Genomic DNA, 17,692 nt, shown 5'->3' with positions numbered 1-17,692 from the left:
TCCTTGAATACCATAAGAGTCATCCAAGATGCTTCTGGACAGAGAAAAAGGGGTATCTGCACACCCGGGCACAACTATCTGACGTGGCCAGCCAGTCCCCATGTGCCACCTGCACTGCAAGAGGAGACAGAAGCCCGTGCTTGCGTTCGCCACCTACAAGAATTTATTTCCTCTGTCAGCCGCAGACCAGCCCATCAAGTTATATGCCTAGCACTGGGTAGTGCAAATGGTCCACAGAGCATGCAGAAATGCAAATGCAATTTCTGCATTCAGCCAAGGGTTTTCTGGTGGGAGGCTGGGATTGCTAAACCGTGAGGAAAACACGTCACGGAGTGCTTTGTATCATTTCTTTACTCCACAGTGAAGGACACTGAGGAGTCGTTACAGTCTGCATGCATAGCTTCCTACATTCACCTATAAAATTCTTCACACCGACTATACTCATACCCCTGTCAGTGGCTGAGCTGGCAACAGGACTGCAGTTTCCTAAATCTTCACCCTGTGCTTGAACTGTGAGGCAGCGTTGTCTCTCCTTCTGCGTTGAATTCAGAAGTACCTCACAGCTAAAGTGAGGCTAATTCAAAACTAAGGCCTTTCGTGACTCTCAACATGCTCATCCACTTCTGGCTTGACTTGATATTTTAAAAAATGGAAACTGCAAAATGTAAATGTTCATGACCTTAAGACTTTTCAGTCCGGTTGCTCTTTGGCTTTCTCCAGGCTCTGAAGATTTTTACTCTGTTACTATACTGAATAGCTAAATTAGAGCTGCCACAGGTCACCTTCTTATCAGTTAGTTTTAATCTGGACTTGCCACTCATCATCCTCAGCTCACTCTGCTCAGGCCAAGCACTTACTTCTCCGAGTAACAATTCCTACGCCGCAATATTCTCTCTGTAAATCAACCAAATAATCTCAGTCTCTGCAGAAAAGCGAATTCTTCTGGTAAACGATTTGTTTTGTTGCACCGTGGACTCACAGGGGTTAACTCATGGTGGTTATTGTAGGAAACATTTTCCCATCTCCTTTGGAAGCTGGACCTGGCATACCCAAACAGACCAATGCCCCAGTGACAGGCTTGACATCCACACCACTGCTGCATCACCCTGGACTTTCACCATGATGCCTTTGCTTTCCTTGAGAGCCCATCCTCAACCCCTGCCTGCCTCTCAACACTCCTCCCCACCAACTTCCCAGGCCTCTTTCCTGCATCCCACTCCCAGGCTGCCTCCCCTCCCTCTCCAAGAGGCCTTTTCCAAGCACTTGCCATATGCCTGGCCCCACCAGTCAGTGCTGCACTTCTCATAATTTTATATTTTTCAGCTCCCACAGTCAAATGATTAGGTGAGAATCTTGGCTTATGGTTTTAAGTAAGTTTCCTAGACCTCGTGGTAGCAAAGAGAAACTTAAAAACATGACTCAAGTGCACCCCAAAGGCTAAGAAACCTGAAGGCAATAAACCACACCCTAAATTTATTTTCTTTTTAAAATCTCAGTTTTAAGTTTTTAACCAATCTCAGGCCTTTCTCAGACTTTCCTTGTGATTTGTGAACATCTGGGATTGGCAGTGCTGCAATCTGACCAAGCAGGTCGGAAAATACCATCCTCCAATCCAGCTGCTCCCTGGGGCCCACTACCCACCGGCCCCACCAGGCAGTATCTCCTGAAATGTCCTTCTTCTGAGATGCACCAGAGATTCCTGTTAGATCCAGAGGGTCGCATCATGAGCCACTGCTTTGCCTGAGCTGCCGCTTCCCCATTGCTGTCTTCGGAAAAGTTAATGGCCACCTTGGTTTTCTTAGCTATCCCAGGGAGAGTGGTGTTCTTCAGGCAAGCACGGATATCTGGAAGCCGGAGAAAGAGGTGTGATCAAATCCATGTGTTTTCTGTTCCCAGAGGAGTATGCATTCAGCTCTCACCAGCAAAATCCTTCTCACTTGTTTTTCCTCTGCAAAAGAATGATTCCAGGCACTCCTTCAGCTTGGTAAACATGCGTAACCTGAGGTTGGATTTTTCCAAGTAACAAGCTTTTGTTTCTTTTGTTCTAATTTCCAAACATAGAATGGCCCAGAATAAAGGTTTGTGTAAGATTTGCCCATCAAAGATTATTGACTTCCTGCCTGACAAGCATGGCATTTCACTCCAGCTGCTTACCCTGTTTTTCCTCTGTATCTTATTCTGCTTTCAGATCCCACTGCCATGCTAGGCAGAAGAGCCTGCCTCCATTATTTCCTCTCCAGTCTCAGTAAGTGCTTATATTTTAAAGTTAAATTGATTTTTACCCTCTGTTCTGTGAACATCATCACTTGGTCTTCTGACCACACCAATCCACCCACGTCAGCCAGCAAAACTTGCAAAATACAAAGTCTCTGTTTTGTAAGTAGACTAAAGAATGCTGAATTCTAATGAAACAAGGCCAACGTAATAAAAAGCACTGAAATTCAGTGCTGATGTTAAGAACGTCACAGTTAGACTTAGCCCTGCTGTGATGAGAACTGCAGGGGTTATTAAATGTGTCTTCCTTCTTAATAGCTCAATTGATGGTTTCAGTAGTGATGCACAAGTTGCTGCCAGGTGTTAGATAAAAATAACTAAATACAGTACAGTCACAACTGTGCTGATCAATGTGGGTTATGACAAAGAGTCTTTCAAAGGAAAAAAAGATTTCCCATCTTTGGTCTGCTAAGGGTTAGCTCATTCATAAGCCTTACTTGAAATAGCAAACTACATTCTTGTAATCTGCGCACAGTCTTGCTGATCATGATCCATTACTGGAGGGCAATATCAATTAATGTATTTGTTATTAATAATCAATATAAATATGCCAGAAAAAAACAAAGCCCTGTTATTTCAAGGTAGGGGTTGGAGCAAAGAAATCCTTGAAGCCTGTGGCTTTTGTTCTTGTTGGGTGAGTAAACAAATTATTGGAAAACCTGAGGGGGCTCCAATGACATAAACACGCAGCTCCTGGGCTTCAGTCCCAGCCAGTGGGAGGTCTCATCTTAAAGGGCAACCAATTTCTTAGTGCCCAGGCTGAAAGGCTGCATCAAACAAAATGAGACACAAGCGCACATGAGAAAATCTGCAGGTCCTCTGCCCACCAGTCAAAAGTCTAATGTGTCCCACACACAAACCATGTCAAATAACTAATGAAAGCCTTGATTATGCCACTGACCTTATGAAGAATATGTTTTCTGTCACTGAAAAAGTCAAACTCACGTGAAGATGAGCTGCCTCCTCCTTCTACACATGAACTACGGTGACCTCCTCCTAAAACCTATGCTTCACTGGATGTAAGTGGGACATAAGGAAATCACCCTGGTGCCAGGGGTTGACAGCTACTGAGAAGAGTCTCAGTGGGACCTACATAGAGGTGTTAAAAGCTCCCCTAAATGGAGGCCGTCAGCTGAAGGAGGGATGGGCTAGGAAGGAAAGTATATAGAGAAATGAGACTGCAGTCCGCTCCGGTTGCTGCTTGATCTGTGAAGATAGTAGAGCCTTTTCTTAATATATGCTTTTAGGCTAGGATTGAAACACTCAATATACCTGGAGCTAACAGACAATTAGCTTTTATTGCTACTGCTTTTTGTCTGTCAGTACTCCTTAGATTAACTGCTTTACTTTTATTCCAGTATTTGAACAAATGGTGCTATTACAAGCCTCTCCTCAGAACCAGTGAAGTGGTTTGTTTTGGTAGCTAAGAGTACATTATACCCCACAGACTATCCTCTAAGTCCTGAAAAGAATAAAAACCTTTGTACTGTGCTAGATATTATATTAAGTGGAAATTGAAAATTTTATAGGCAAAATACCTCTTGCAAAACATGACTTCTGCAAGTGGCATTGTCCAGCTTCACCGGGAGCTGGGTTTCCCACACAGTGAGCTTCCCGCTAATTGAAATCAGGTCAAAAAATGCACACTGGGAGCTTTTACAAACTTTACCGAAACATAAACCAGTGGATGCCGGATGCCATTATGCTGGTGAACTTGCAGCCTGAAATGAAAGTTAAGATAAACAAGCTCCTCTTTTGCTGAGCTTCACCCCCTCCCCCAGAGCACTGCCTTTACCTGGTGAAGAAGCAGAGCAGCACCTTTTTTCTGCTGGTGGGCACCAAGAGCTGCTCTGCTGCAGGGACCAAGGCGACCAAGGGCAACTGGCTCTCTAGAGAGCACTGCCAGCCTTACCAAGGTCTGACAGCATCAACATATGGTTACATTTTCTCTTTTTTAACTTTTATCTCTTACTCTTGCATCCCCTAGAGAAAAGAGGAAGGAAGGTGTGGTCTCTCCTTTTTCTGTTCGGATGGTTTCCTTAGAGGAAAGCCAGGTGGTGCCTATGTTTAACTCTACGTGCTGGAGCAGTGACATTGGCAAGATCAAGGCCAAAACTGTGCCCCTTTTTTCCCCTGGTAAAATTTGAGAGAGTCATTAAGAACTCCGTTACGAGCTGCGTCCATTGCGCCGCACAGCAAGAAGTAAAGCAGAAGCCTGCCTAGGGATCAGTACTGAACAGAGAGATGACACAAATCACTGGGGAACAGAAATGACTCACTGGCTTTGCGTTCAGCTCCACACCTACAGCCTCGTGGTTATTACGTTAAAAATAAATTGAAGTACTTTACATTATCTGCTTTAACACTGAGGTAATATTAGTGACAAGCTACCAAGGCGCTCTGTTTCTCTAAAACTCGCGTTCACAAATATTAAGCTATACAATTATTTATAAACATGTCAGTTTTATAAAACAACAGAAATATGGTAAATGCAACTAAAACCATGCATTTAAGTTCAAAAATAGATAAATAACGAATGGAGATGTCATCCTGTCATGAAAACTGAGTGACAGATTAATAAAATTTTCCACACATTCCAATATATTTATCATACACCTTCACTGAGCACTTCTAACTGTGACGTGTTTGCATAAGATTCTTTTTTTTTTTTAACTGAGTTTTAGCAAATGCTTACTTTCCCAGAAGAATAATAATGCTGGACTGGACCAGTGGTCCACTGGGTGAAATTCATAACAACTATGGCGTTAATACAGCTGCATGCTGAACTTGGCCTTCATCTTTAATATTATTGTGATTAAAGCATGACTATAAATGAAAACAAATGAATTCCTGACACCACAGTTGTCAGCAGGATATTTTCTCGCACTTACTTCTCCAGCACTAAAATTTCACCCATAACTGAGACTGAGAGTTGTTCTTAATCTGTTGAATTGGTTTACCCTAGGTTTTTTTCCCTTAAGATTTCTAACATCTTTCTTTTTAGTTTGACCTCCACTTAAAATGGCAATAGCAACTTGTTTTTCCTCTTTCCTGAGCAGCTGAGGTTATTTTTTTTCCAATTATTCTTTCCGTATGCCTTGCCTTGCATTACTCAGGAATGTTTTTCAGCTTCCACTGTACCATGCTTTAGCTTGCTTTTGCCCTTCCAAGTTCCTCAGTCATCTCTCTCCTCCAAGCTAACCTGGATCACTTTTCCCACTGCATATTTTTCATCTCAGTGCTCACCTGCTTTTCAATAAACATATGCATGTAAAAACATGTATATTCAGAGATAGAGCATGAGGGACTTCAGTATTAATCTTTGCCTATACTAAAAATTAACCATTTAATCCCACTTTGGTGAGGCTTTTTGTCTGTCAGTCAGGATGGCGCAGCACCACTTCTCTCATTCCATGAACACCTATTCTCCTCAGCCTTCCCTCTCATGAGGGATGAAGCATTTTCTGAAAAGAAAATGCAATTAAAATGTCATCCCATTCTTCACTAGATTTTTGTTAACTTGTTCAGGGATTTTTTTATAGAGAAGATATGATTTATCAAACAAAACACAATCTGGCTTAAAAATGTCTGAATATTATTTCAGTATCTCTAGGTGTCAGCACCCTGACCTTGTAACAGCCTTTGGTTTTGTTCCTTAGAAATAACAGGATTCAGAAAAATATATATCCCCCAGTAATCCACGTGATGAAGATTGAGACAAATCTTTCACCACCCTGCAATACTCACTCTCCTTAACTGTAGTTCAGCAAACTTACAATTTTTCACGTAGATTTTCTGATTTCACTTTATTGAAGACTTAGTTTTATTTGGTCTTTTGTATCTCTGGTTATCTGTGTTTCACATGTTTCCCACATCTCTGAATTCTCTTTTTTTTTTTTTTTGGGGGTCCTCTTTATTTCATTCAGTTGAGCAGAATTACCATTTTTTGAAGAATTCCTGTTTGCTTAGAAAAAAACACTTGAGCCTGGACACTGAATCTGGGGTGTTTTCTCTTACTGTCCTGCATTTTGTTGTATCTATCTCTGTTAAGAAATGCTTCCAGGTGGCCTTCACACTGGTTTCTAATAATTTTCACACTTTAAAGTAACTCTATCTGCAGGATTTTTTTCACCAGATCTCTCATTATACAAAATATTTCTTTCTAAAGAAAAGTGTTAGGGTGATAATTAATTTCTATTAACTTATTCCTTTGGAACATTCATCAGAGTTTCTTAATGAAAGTGTCTAAATTTAGGTTGAAAAATAAGTAATTTGATTTTTCTCAAGCAATGAGCTCTCTGGCACCAAATGGAACTGCTCAGCATTTTTAAATCATGATACTTGAAGGTAACACTCTGCACACCTGTTAAAGTCCTGAACCATGTCAGTTCAGAGGAAGAAAGCAAACTTTACATGGCACTCCAAATGTCCAAAACAAGCAAATAACATCCAAGGAACTAGGCCTGCAACAACATTTTAGAAATGTTATAGAAAGCAGATCTGGTCTGTACATGCTTTAGGGCCTACTCATAAGCAAAAACTTTATGAGCAGAAATCTGAGGACACTAACTAATTGCTAAAGATAACAGAGCAATTTAAATCTGTTCCTCTGGAAATAATATCAATTACCAACACTTTTACAGCACTGCCAGCAATATAACATACACAAAGCCGCCAGAAATGAGTTAGTGACCTCAGCCTTTCTTTGCTATAGCTATGTACAGACTGACATACTTTCCTGAGAAGCACTTAACTTCAGTTAATGAAGCTATCACTCAATAAAGGAGAAATGCTCGAACAAAGCTTCTGGTATTCGTCAGGCTGGTGTAGCGCAGCTATGAACCAGGGGCTCTGACTGACACCCAGCAGCGACAAGTTTTCAGGATACAGAAGTTCAGTTAAGGTTTAATTTGCAGAAAGTATCTGCATCCTTGTTTTGTTATTTTGCTGTTTTTCCAGACTCTCCCATAAACAGCATCGTTGCAAGATGGAGCATATGCAAAGTGATTGTAAAGGGTATTATTCTGCCATATCAAATTAGTTAGTCTGGAGCCCTTTCTATCTTTCTTCTTTAGCTTTATGTCAGTAGCTATGCCAAAGATTCATAATAAATTTAAAAAAAAACAGGATCAAAGTAAAACAGATCTGTATTTGGGGTTTTATTACTAAAATAACCAAAATAAAAGCAAAACATTTTATTAGATTAAATATTTAGTTCAATAGGAATCTCTGAACTCAGTTCTGAGTCACTTCACCGTAGCTGTCACTTTTCCACAAATTTCACGAGCCAGTGGACTTCTTGACACTTAAGCAAACATTTAATTCTTCAAGAACTACCTGAAAGGAGGTTGTAGTGAGGTGGGGGACGGTCTCTTCTCCCAAGTAACAGGTGATAGGACAAGAGGAAACGGCCTCAAGTTGCAGCAAGGGAGGTTAGATTGGGTATTAGAAACATTTTTTACACTGAAAGGGTTATTAAGCATTGGAACAGGCTGCCCAGGGAAGTGGTGGAATTGTCATCCCTGGAGGTATTTAAAAGATGGGTAGATGTAGTGCTTAGCGCTATGGTGTAGTGATGGTTTTTTGTCAGAGTTAAGTTGATGGTTGGACTCGATGATCTGGAAGGTGCCTTCCAACCTAGGCAATTCTATGATTCTATGAGTCTAAGAAATTCTAGAGCAAGTCAAAGAAAAATGACTTAAGAAGCTGCTTCAGCGTTTCACATGATGTAATCCAAGTCATTCATCTAAAGTCCCTTCCCCTAATAAATCACTTGGTTAATTAGGGCTCCACCATGAGTCAACAGAAAGATAAGTGCTGTCACGCTTCAGTACTAAAGCTGCAGTTTTCCTCTGTTATTCCAAGTAACAGATTAGACAGTAATCTAACGTGAGTTTTAGTTATTTCAAATGCAGGAAAAAAGAATATGCGCTTTAATTCAACAATAACATGTTAATGTTCATCATTATTACTAGCAGTTTTCATGGCCGCCTTCCCCATGAGGCCCTTACCTTCTCGAGACAATTAACTTCTGCTGCTATAAAGATGAAATATGTGGTGAGGTGAGGTGTCATGTCTGAAAACATTTACTGTATCATCAAAATCAATGTATTTATTTTTTTTTAATATTGGTTCAAATGCCAGAAGGTGCTTCCTAACAAGTCCATAAAAACCTTTCAGGTACATTTTAGGTACTGATTACTCAGATGGGACCGATTTCTCAGTGAGAGTAAATACCATCTATTCATCTACTCCTAAATTATTTCTTTTTGATGAAATAAATCATCTCTGATGGTCTGCCTTACTAAGTAACCATTTCTTGGTTCCTTGGTTACTACCCGTAGTAACAAATGATGGCTACTGCAGTAGCAGTCCTCACTCACAACAGTGAGTAAAGTGACAAATGGAACGAAGTGGATGGACTAACTCTCGAGACAACACAAAATGGTAATTCCTACCTAAGTGCTTGAAGACATGTTGTCAATAACTTCCTCAGTCATTAAAAGGGCAGTGTGTTCAGTGCTGGTGAATCTTTTGAGAAGAGGTGTAAAGCTCTTCTCAAAAGAGCTCACCCAGGCTCTTGTCTGATGAACCCATCCAGGTTTTTCACTGATGGACAGACAGACAGACAGGCATGTCGCTTACTTCCTTGAGCTGCTTGAGCCTATTTATAACCCCATCTTCCTATGTGTCAAACCACAACAGGATCTGCACCTACACCCCAAGTCTATCTCCGCAATGGTCATAACTGGCAATAGCATCTTTTTTGAAAAGAAAACCCAAATACACAGCAACCTCCCCAACACACGGCTACCTCCTAACAGAAGATGTGTCAGGTTCCAGAGCTGTCACATCACACAGGTTTCTTTGCCCTGCTGTTCCTGATAGGCTTGCTGGTTTGTCAATTATTTTTTTTTCCAGCTGGGAAAGGTAAACTTAAATTTAACGTGAAGTAGAGAATCTCATCTTAATTCTACTAAGTATTTAGGAGACTTAAAAATTGCAAAGATGAGATTTGGCATCAGAAGCCACCTGGCAATGACCAGTATTATAAGGTTGCGTCACATTTGTCATTTTAAAAGTAAAATTCCCACCAGCTGTGAAGTTAAATGATAACAGAAAGGAGGCGAGGGTAGAGAAGAAATAAAAATCTTTTCCTTGTTCCTTTTTAGTCTGTTTGCATCGCACATGGCCAAATCATTGTCTTTTGGGTCAAACAGTCCCAGGTATACAAGTTGCTGAGCAACAGTGACACCAACCACCATGAAGAGCAAGCTGCCCTGTCCAAATTTAGTGAATACGCTCTACAGATTCTAATAGGTTTATATAAAATCACATCCGTAAGTTAAAAGGTTTTGGTCTTATTCTTCACAAATACTTCAAGTGTGGGTTGTCCATCACTCTGTATCTTCTGTATTCAACTGCTTTATGGAAAATTCAGGCAAAACAGGAATACCCTACAGCAAAAGAAAAGGTAGGAGTACTTATGGCCAGCCCAGGCTCATTTTGCACCAGGCTGCGTACCAGATAAGCCATATTGCACGGGAGATGTGGAGCCCCAGGTGCTATTTTGCTTTCATTCCCATCCCACCGGGGCAAGCCCGGCTCATGCCATGAGCCCAAGAAGAGGCTGCCATGTTGGGGACCCGCTCCCCTCGGCAGGGTGGGAGTCGCACCGTGCTGCCAGCACTAGAGGGCACTCCGGGATCAGCACATCGCAACACTGCTCGGTGTGTCCTGATGGGATGGTGGCACCGTCGCCGTGGGTCAGCCTGAGCGCTCCAGGACCCATCAAGTGTTTCCCACCAGGAGACCCTTGGCATGATGAAAGCAATGCACTCCCTGCACTCAGCCCAATAAAGGAGGGATTATGCTGCTCATGAGGACCTGCTGGGTGGTATTACAACTTTGTCGGGGTAGACAAATAATAGTTGCCTTATGTGCAAAGTAGAGAGCTCAGGAAGAAGCGCTGTGGCTCTTCCCAAAGGAATGGTCAGTGTAGCACTTCTCAGTCACCGTGCTGGGTTTCTTTCCTTGTAGGGTAATAAGTACTACTCCGTCTTCACATCCAAAAGCCCACTCTTAAAGAAGCTCAGTTTGTGACTACTCACACATCTTGCAGAAAATGGCATGCCTTTGTGAATGAACATGTCCATCTCCTCCTCAGCAAGGTATGGAGAACGGCAGATTTCCAGAGGACTGCTTTCCCTCGGGTGCTAGAAAACAGTTTAAGAAGTGTACAGCTAATGGGCTAAAACATGAAGGAGGGGAGAGGGCTACTCTACTAGGCTATCACTTTCCAGAATGCAGAAGAAAACCCTTGCTGAGGTTCAAAGGCTGCCTGTGGCTGGAACGTGAGAGGAGCCTGTTCCCAGTGAGCTCCACTGCCCTTTTTGTGATGGGAGACTTAAACTGACCTTAAAGCATCTCCAGCTGTGCTCTAGGAAGTCAAGCTTTAAATAGTCTCAATGATGTTGATTCTAAAATATTCCCTTCATGACTAATTCATATTTTTCCTTGATATTTAATCTAATTTGCTGCAGGCTAAGCCCTTTAGGTTTTGGCCTGTTGACAAAGGAAAATGAGTAGTCCCTGTACTCCTCTTCATTCTCTCTGTGGATCCATGGATACTTATTTTCTCTTCCTGGTCTTTTTTCTGTTTCTTCAAAAACTCCTAGAGCATAAACACATCTGCTACTCTTCTCCTTCCTAGTGATTCCAGGTGTTCAGAGATGGCTGAAGCTGGCACTATCAGAGAGTTTTAGGTAAATGCCACGTTCGCTATACATCTATCTGGACCAAATCCTTTTGTGCCTAAATGCCTTTAATTACCACCTATGAGCTCTTACCAAAATGCTTATCCCTGGAATGTTTTCCTCCTTGCTCTGCTAGGTAATATATCAGGGCATCTTCTCCACTGCTTCTGTTGGCTTTAGTTTAACAGCTATTACATGCTTCATCAATATTTTAAGTAAAGCATACTATACACCTCATGCTTAATATGACCCTTTCAAATGGCAGTAGGTTTGAGCTTGATACTGAACTATAATATTCCACAGATCCTTTACAGAGAGCTTCTCAGTGCTATATATAAATACAGGGAAATTTGCTCAACAACAGCTGGCATACTATGGCCACCGGGTTTCTGCTGCATAAGAAGCCAATGCCTCTTTATCATCCTGGAGGGAGGCTTGTATTCTTTCCTTTTATTTAGAAAATACTCTGAAAATCCAGACTATAAAGAAGACGGCTTAGTGGCTTGCACAGCAACTGGGATGGCAGTCCAAATTCCAGCCCAAGTTTCCATAGGCAGCCTTGGGCAGCTATTTTACCTACCCCACATCTCTTAATTTCACCTCTATAAACTGGAGATAATGTTCCTTTCCCACCTGGGAAATGCATTGATACTAGTGAGATATTTGGATGCTGTAAAAGGAGAGGTTGGCAAAACTGGTGCGCAGTCAAATTATAGAACTCCTAAGAGATAAACAAAATAAAAGTAAATCAGATTTCATATTCTTCAGCTTTTGTTTACCTACCTCTAACACTAGAAATTCCCTGGACTCACTGCTATTCCCTCGTGTTTTCTTCATAACTGATGCCTTTATCTGGCCAGATCACTTACACTAGAGCAAAGCTTTTACCGTGAGCTGCCTCCCTGCGGTGGCTGGTTTAGTCACCCCAGCCACAGCGGTGGCTGGGACAAGCAAACAAGTTCCCTGGCACAGGGATTTCTTTGTGTTTTGGAGTAACATGCACCAAGCAACATATAATCAATGCAACAAAACTTTCGTTTAGGCTACATTTTAAAAAGAAATCATTCGGGAGCTAAAATGGAGAATGAGAAGTTTCATCTCAAAAGGCCAATTTCTGTAAATTAAGCATTCTGCCTTACAGGAGGAGAAAAGGAGAGGCATTCCCACCTACTGCCTGTGACTGCTGCCTGTGGCCTCTAAAGCAACGATCCATTCCACAGGCCAAATTCTTCCAATCTTGGTCACACAGGTGTCACCTACGAAAAACTGCCCAGTTCTGGAACGTATCTTTTTAAAGTGAAAAGCTGTTAATTTAGGCATGCTATAGTGACACACGAGAAGCCATCAGGGAAAAGGCAAATCATGCAAGATGAGATTCATTTCTAAGCCCTTGTCCCACAGAATTACTTAAAAGCGTGAATCCAAGATTTTTCAGATAACTGCAGAGCATTTGGGCGATATGATGCAAGGTCAGAAAAACTGGTCCTTTAAAAAAGTACTGGACACACTGTTCATGCTCTGTACAGTCTCGGTGAGCATACACAGTGAACATGAGGGCCTCCCCATAAATATGTGTACACAGTGAATATTCAGGCCTGACAGATAGAATATCTAGCACTTGCAAAATTGTGCTCATGTACACCAAAGAGTATCACAGGGCTGGAAACACCAGATAAAATAAGCAGCTCTTCAGAATCTTCCCAAGTTTTCTACATGAGAGAAGAAATAATATTCAGGAAAAAGCGCATATATATCAACCCTGTTATCAAATATTTTATTGTATTTTGATTTCTTCAACCCCCTGGGCACCAACCACTGATGGCTATAAGTTACCACACTGAAATGGATGGAATTACTCGCGTATTGGCAGGTAAATAAGTGTCTGCAGGATTCTGCGCCTGCTTTCCGATTAAACATTAGTGCCAATGGCACAAGACGTAATTAGCATTATTGTAATCATGGCATCACCTTTTGTCCTTTTTTTTTCCAGTCAGGAATCAGAAATAGGAAATATAATGATGTCAGTCTGCATGACAAGAGTGCTGGACCTGCAGAGTTTCACAGAACACCGCAAGCACCTTGCTAGTGCAAACAACAAGAGCAACTCACCATAAAATTAAGGGAACAAACACTATCCACTCAACAGCGCAGAATACTATGTTGTTCTTTATTATATTATTTAAAAGGGGCAGATTTACTCGGTCATAAATTAATAATTCAGAAGGTGTAAGAAGGCACAGCCAATTAGCTGCAGTAATTTGCATTTTTATGGTCCTTCATTAGTTTTCTAAGGTTCTTCTCTTCTATTATAGCAATGCAAATGCCATCTTCCAAAAGGTGAATAGCCAACCTGGTTTTTGTTTGCATGGTAATGAAGCCTCTTCAATTATTGAAAGACCAAATAATTTAATAATTTTTAAGACAAAGCTTTGTTACTACAGTATCTCTTCTTTACGTTAGTTGTCACAAAACATGCTTTTTTAATGTAATTTATTTTAACCTGAAGCAGAGAGTTTATCAGGTGGCTGATTTTCTGAGGTTCCTAATATCATGCCTAACTTTAATCACGTGAGTGATGCCTTGAAGGGAGGTATTAAAATCCTTCCCTAACTTAGAGTGTGACAAATAACTCTTGTGTACGATGGCTTTGTTTGCAGTGCAGGGTCTCTTTACCCTTGTACAGGAATAAAGTGAGAAGGGTTTCATATATGAATTTGACTGCTTCCCTTTCTTATCCAGGATGGCAGGGATGCTCCCCCATGTCCCAGATATCTGCTGGCACCTCCACCTTCAGAAGCTTCCTGCTGCCTGCCCCAGGTATGGCCCTTTCGGTCATTGCTATCTATGGGCACAGTCTCGATAAAGTTGATGTCTTTAGCTTCTGAGAAATACTCCTGAGGCCAGCAAGGTTAAAGCTAAAAGCCTTCCTGTGGGCATGACTAAAGCCTTGGTCACCAGAGTGCTGCGGGCCAGCTGTACTTGCTTCGTCTCTGCCTTCCCATGCAGGGCACCAGCAAATCCCACTGGCTTCTCGGAGTGCTGCTCCTAACCTGCAGCTGGCCTGACACGTACTTATTTTTCCATTTTTACTCTGGTATTTTCCTTTCCAAATGCTTTCCATGTGAGGCCATTTCATTTTATTTTTATAATTATTTTATTTTTAATACAGCCCCTCATTCCAGATGTAGATAGTACATGCACACACTCAAGCATACGTATAACCAAAGTAATGCTGAGGCTGCACCTTTATATAAATGTCTCTAAGGCAGCGTGTTAACCAAGAGAGGGCCAGTGGGGATTAATCTCAAAAAAGGGGGGAAAAAATAAAACCTAGAGAATTAAGCAAAGATATGAAACATTTTCTGAGGCAGCCTCTGAAGGGACCTGGCTCTGAAGGGAGCTGAAGTTCACAAACTGTACAGATCATCTTGGAAATTTTGTCAACAAACGATGTACAAGAAGAAACGGTTTCTGGCATTTCACCGATACTGCAGATAGATAGCATGCTTATAACGCCAATGAGGAGAGGTGCCATGCTGGACCTTGTTCTCATCAACAAGGAGGGGCTGGTGGGGAATGTGGAGCTCAAGGGCAGCCTTGACTGCAGACCATGAGATGGCGGAGTTCAAGATCCTTAGGGCAGCGAGGAGGGTGCACAGCAAATTCACTACCCTGGACTTCAGGAGAGCAGACTTTGTCCTCTTCAGGGATCTGGTTGGCAGAGTACCATGGGATAAAGCCCTGGAGGGAAGAGGGGCCCAAGAAAGCTGGTTAACATTCAAGGATCACCTCCTCCAAGCTCAGGAGCGATGCGTCCCAACAAAGAGGAAGTCAGGCAAAAACACCAGGAGGCCTGCATGGATGAACAAGGACCTCCCAGAGAAATTCAAACTCAAAAAGGAAGCCTACAACAGGTGGAAGCAAGGACAGGTAGCCTGGAAGGAATACGGAGAAACTGTGCAAGCAGTCTGGGATCAGGTTAGGAAAGCCAAAGCCCTGGTAGGCGCAGTGAGCCAGCAGGTGCAGTGAGAAAAGAGAAACAAACCAGCTTGAGTTGATATGTAATTTTAAGTAGAATTGACAAAAATTAAAAACTCTTTGAGCAAATACAGACATCAAAAAAAATAAAGGAGAATATTTTCTAAAACCATAGTAGTGGCAGGAGTCTCTATCTATGCCCTTAGTCCAGCCACCCTGTTTCCTCCTCCCCTTGTCCCCAAGCCCATCCCTAACACGTCCCCTGCATGACCCCATGCAAAGGGGGCAAGGATGGCAGGCAGGCAGGCTGGGGCTGTCGTCTGCATTCCCGCAGCAGGACAGATCCTCCCTACTTCCAGAGTTAACCTCTAGAGCTGTAGTGCATTACTCTTTCCACTTCCTACACAGACACACACAAATGGGGATCTCTGAACACGCTTCTTACAGCTTTTGTAATCTAAGTAAATTTCTCCTCTGTCTGTCAATCAGAAAAATTGGTCTTTTATTACGCAGTGAAGAATTAGAATATTTCATAGCTTATATGCCTGATATTTAGCTTATAAATTAAAATTATTTGCAAAGCACATTTTTTAAGAATGCCATTAAGTCCTTGTCACAGATCATCTCAACAGAATAACGTGCCCATTTCACATTTTTGGCTGAAAGATATTAATAACAGAAGGGATCTGTTGATTATCTAATGTGACTCCTTTATCACACATCTACAGGACTCCCCTAAATTAATTTTGGTATCAAGGCCAATCGCGTAGCTAAGCCAGACTGGAAACTGGTCATGGTTTCAAATTATCATCTGTTCAGAGAAAGTCCATTGCCGTCTTCAGTAAGTTTTTCCTGTGGTCAGTTCCCTTCTTTGTGAGAACTTACTTCAAGCCTAATTTTCTCTAATTCCAGACAATGGATTTTTGCCAGAGAAATTGAAGATGCCTTTGTACCATTTTTCTGTTCTTTAGTAAGTCAGAGTTTGAACTTTAGTCCCTCATTTTCATCATATTTTCCAGTCCTTTAAGCTCATTCAGAGTTCCGGTCAAACCCCTTTTTTTGAAGAAAATGAAATAAATAATAAGATATCAAAAATTAAGAAGATCAAAATCCTTTAGAACAGGTTACCATGAGCAGTGATGAAACAGGGCAGTGGAGGCTGCTGGATCCCAGCACAGCCACGTGGGGGTGGCTGTGCAGTGCCCCACTTTCTCCTCCATCAGATGCACAAAGCCCCAAGCCAGACCTCGCCAAGGAGCCACGGCCTCTGTAGCACCTTCCCTTTTCTCTCACAGTAAATCTTCGCCTGAGTAATGCAAGCTCCCTGCTTTTATTCATATTCTCCTGATTATAGTCCAATGATCATTTTAGCACTTTGGCCGTGGCGCACAGCGGGAGCTCCATGTGTATCTGATTATCCATCATAAAATCAAATCCTTTTCAGTCCCTATTTCCCAGCATGGAGTCTCTTCCATCCTACAAGTGTGGCTCACACTGTTCCTCACTGCATGGGCTTCCAAAAAACATCTTGTTCCACTTTGTAAAGAAATTCAGATTGCTCTCTGTCACTCACCAGCCTTATTTATCACTTAATTCTACACCGGTTTTAGTGATATAACAAAACTTCATCAACAAAATGTCATGTTTTCTTGTCTCATTAATAAAGATAATGTAGGGGGGGGAAACCTCACAAGGAACAAACCCTCACTATGATGGTTCCTTATTTAGAGTTATAAGACCTATTAATTTTTAATTAAATTCATAGACGGTAGGTGGATTTTCTATTACTTTATTTTCTTAACAAAATGCTTCTGGTGTGAATGCATGTCCTTTCAAAAAGTTTATTACATCAACAATATTATCTTGATTGAAAAGAACTAGTAATCTCATCAAAGGATGGTATCAAATTAGGCTGACAAAATTTATTTTTGCAAAGCTAATGTTGATGGACAGTAATTGTGTTTGAGCAATCTCAATTTGATAGGCCCTAATTTCCCGAGTTTGTCCTGTTGCCATTTTTAAATATTATCACAACATTAGATTTTTCCCAACTCGAAAATTCCCCCGTTTCAAGACTGTAATCATCAACATTAAATGCCCATGGGGGTCTTTTGATAGTTCTTTTAAAACTATCAGATGCAAGGTAATTAGACATGCAGATTTTAAAATGTCTAACTTTAATAAACTGCTGTGTAACTGGTTAAAATTAAAAGGACTACATTGTCATGTCATATGACTCTACCATCTGGCTTTCCCCCAGTGCAGACACCAAGTGAGTGAGATTCTGCTTTTCATGAATTCTTGACAATTCTGCTACCATCATACAGTCACAGAAGAATATTACCGGGATTCCCAGTACAACTGCACTCCTTTGACTACCTTTTCATTCTTAAATCTGCTAACCATAGATTTTGTCTTTAACAGTTTGCTTCCACTATCTACTTTCTAAAATCCAAGACAGTTGTTAATTATGACTGTTCCAGCTCTTCTTTTTTTCACGTTTCACTATGATTTATAGATGCTTTTCATTTTACTTTGACCCATACTGTCACTGTGACAACATCATTCTGAAATACGCAATTTGGGCATCTAGTAAAATGTTATTCAACAATGGACAATTATCTTTCTCATTTTTCTGTTTACATTTCCTCCAGTTGATTGTCTCAAAATTATTTTCAGCATTA

Source organism: Chroicocephalus ridibundus, chromosome 3 (genome assembly GCF_963924245.1).
Source record: "Chroicocephalus ridibundus chromosome 3, bChrRid1.1, whole genome shotgun sequence".
NCBI classification, from domain to species: Eukaryota; Metazoa; Chordata; class Aves; order Charadriiformes; family Laridae; genus Chroicocephalus; species Chroicocephalus ridibundus.
Note: the sequence above shows the minus strand (reverse complement) of the source record.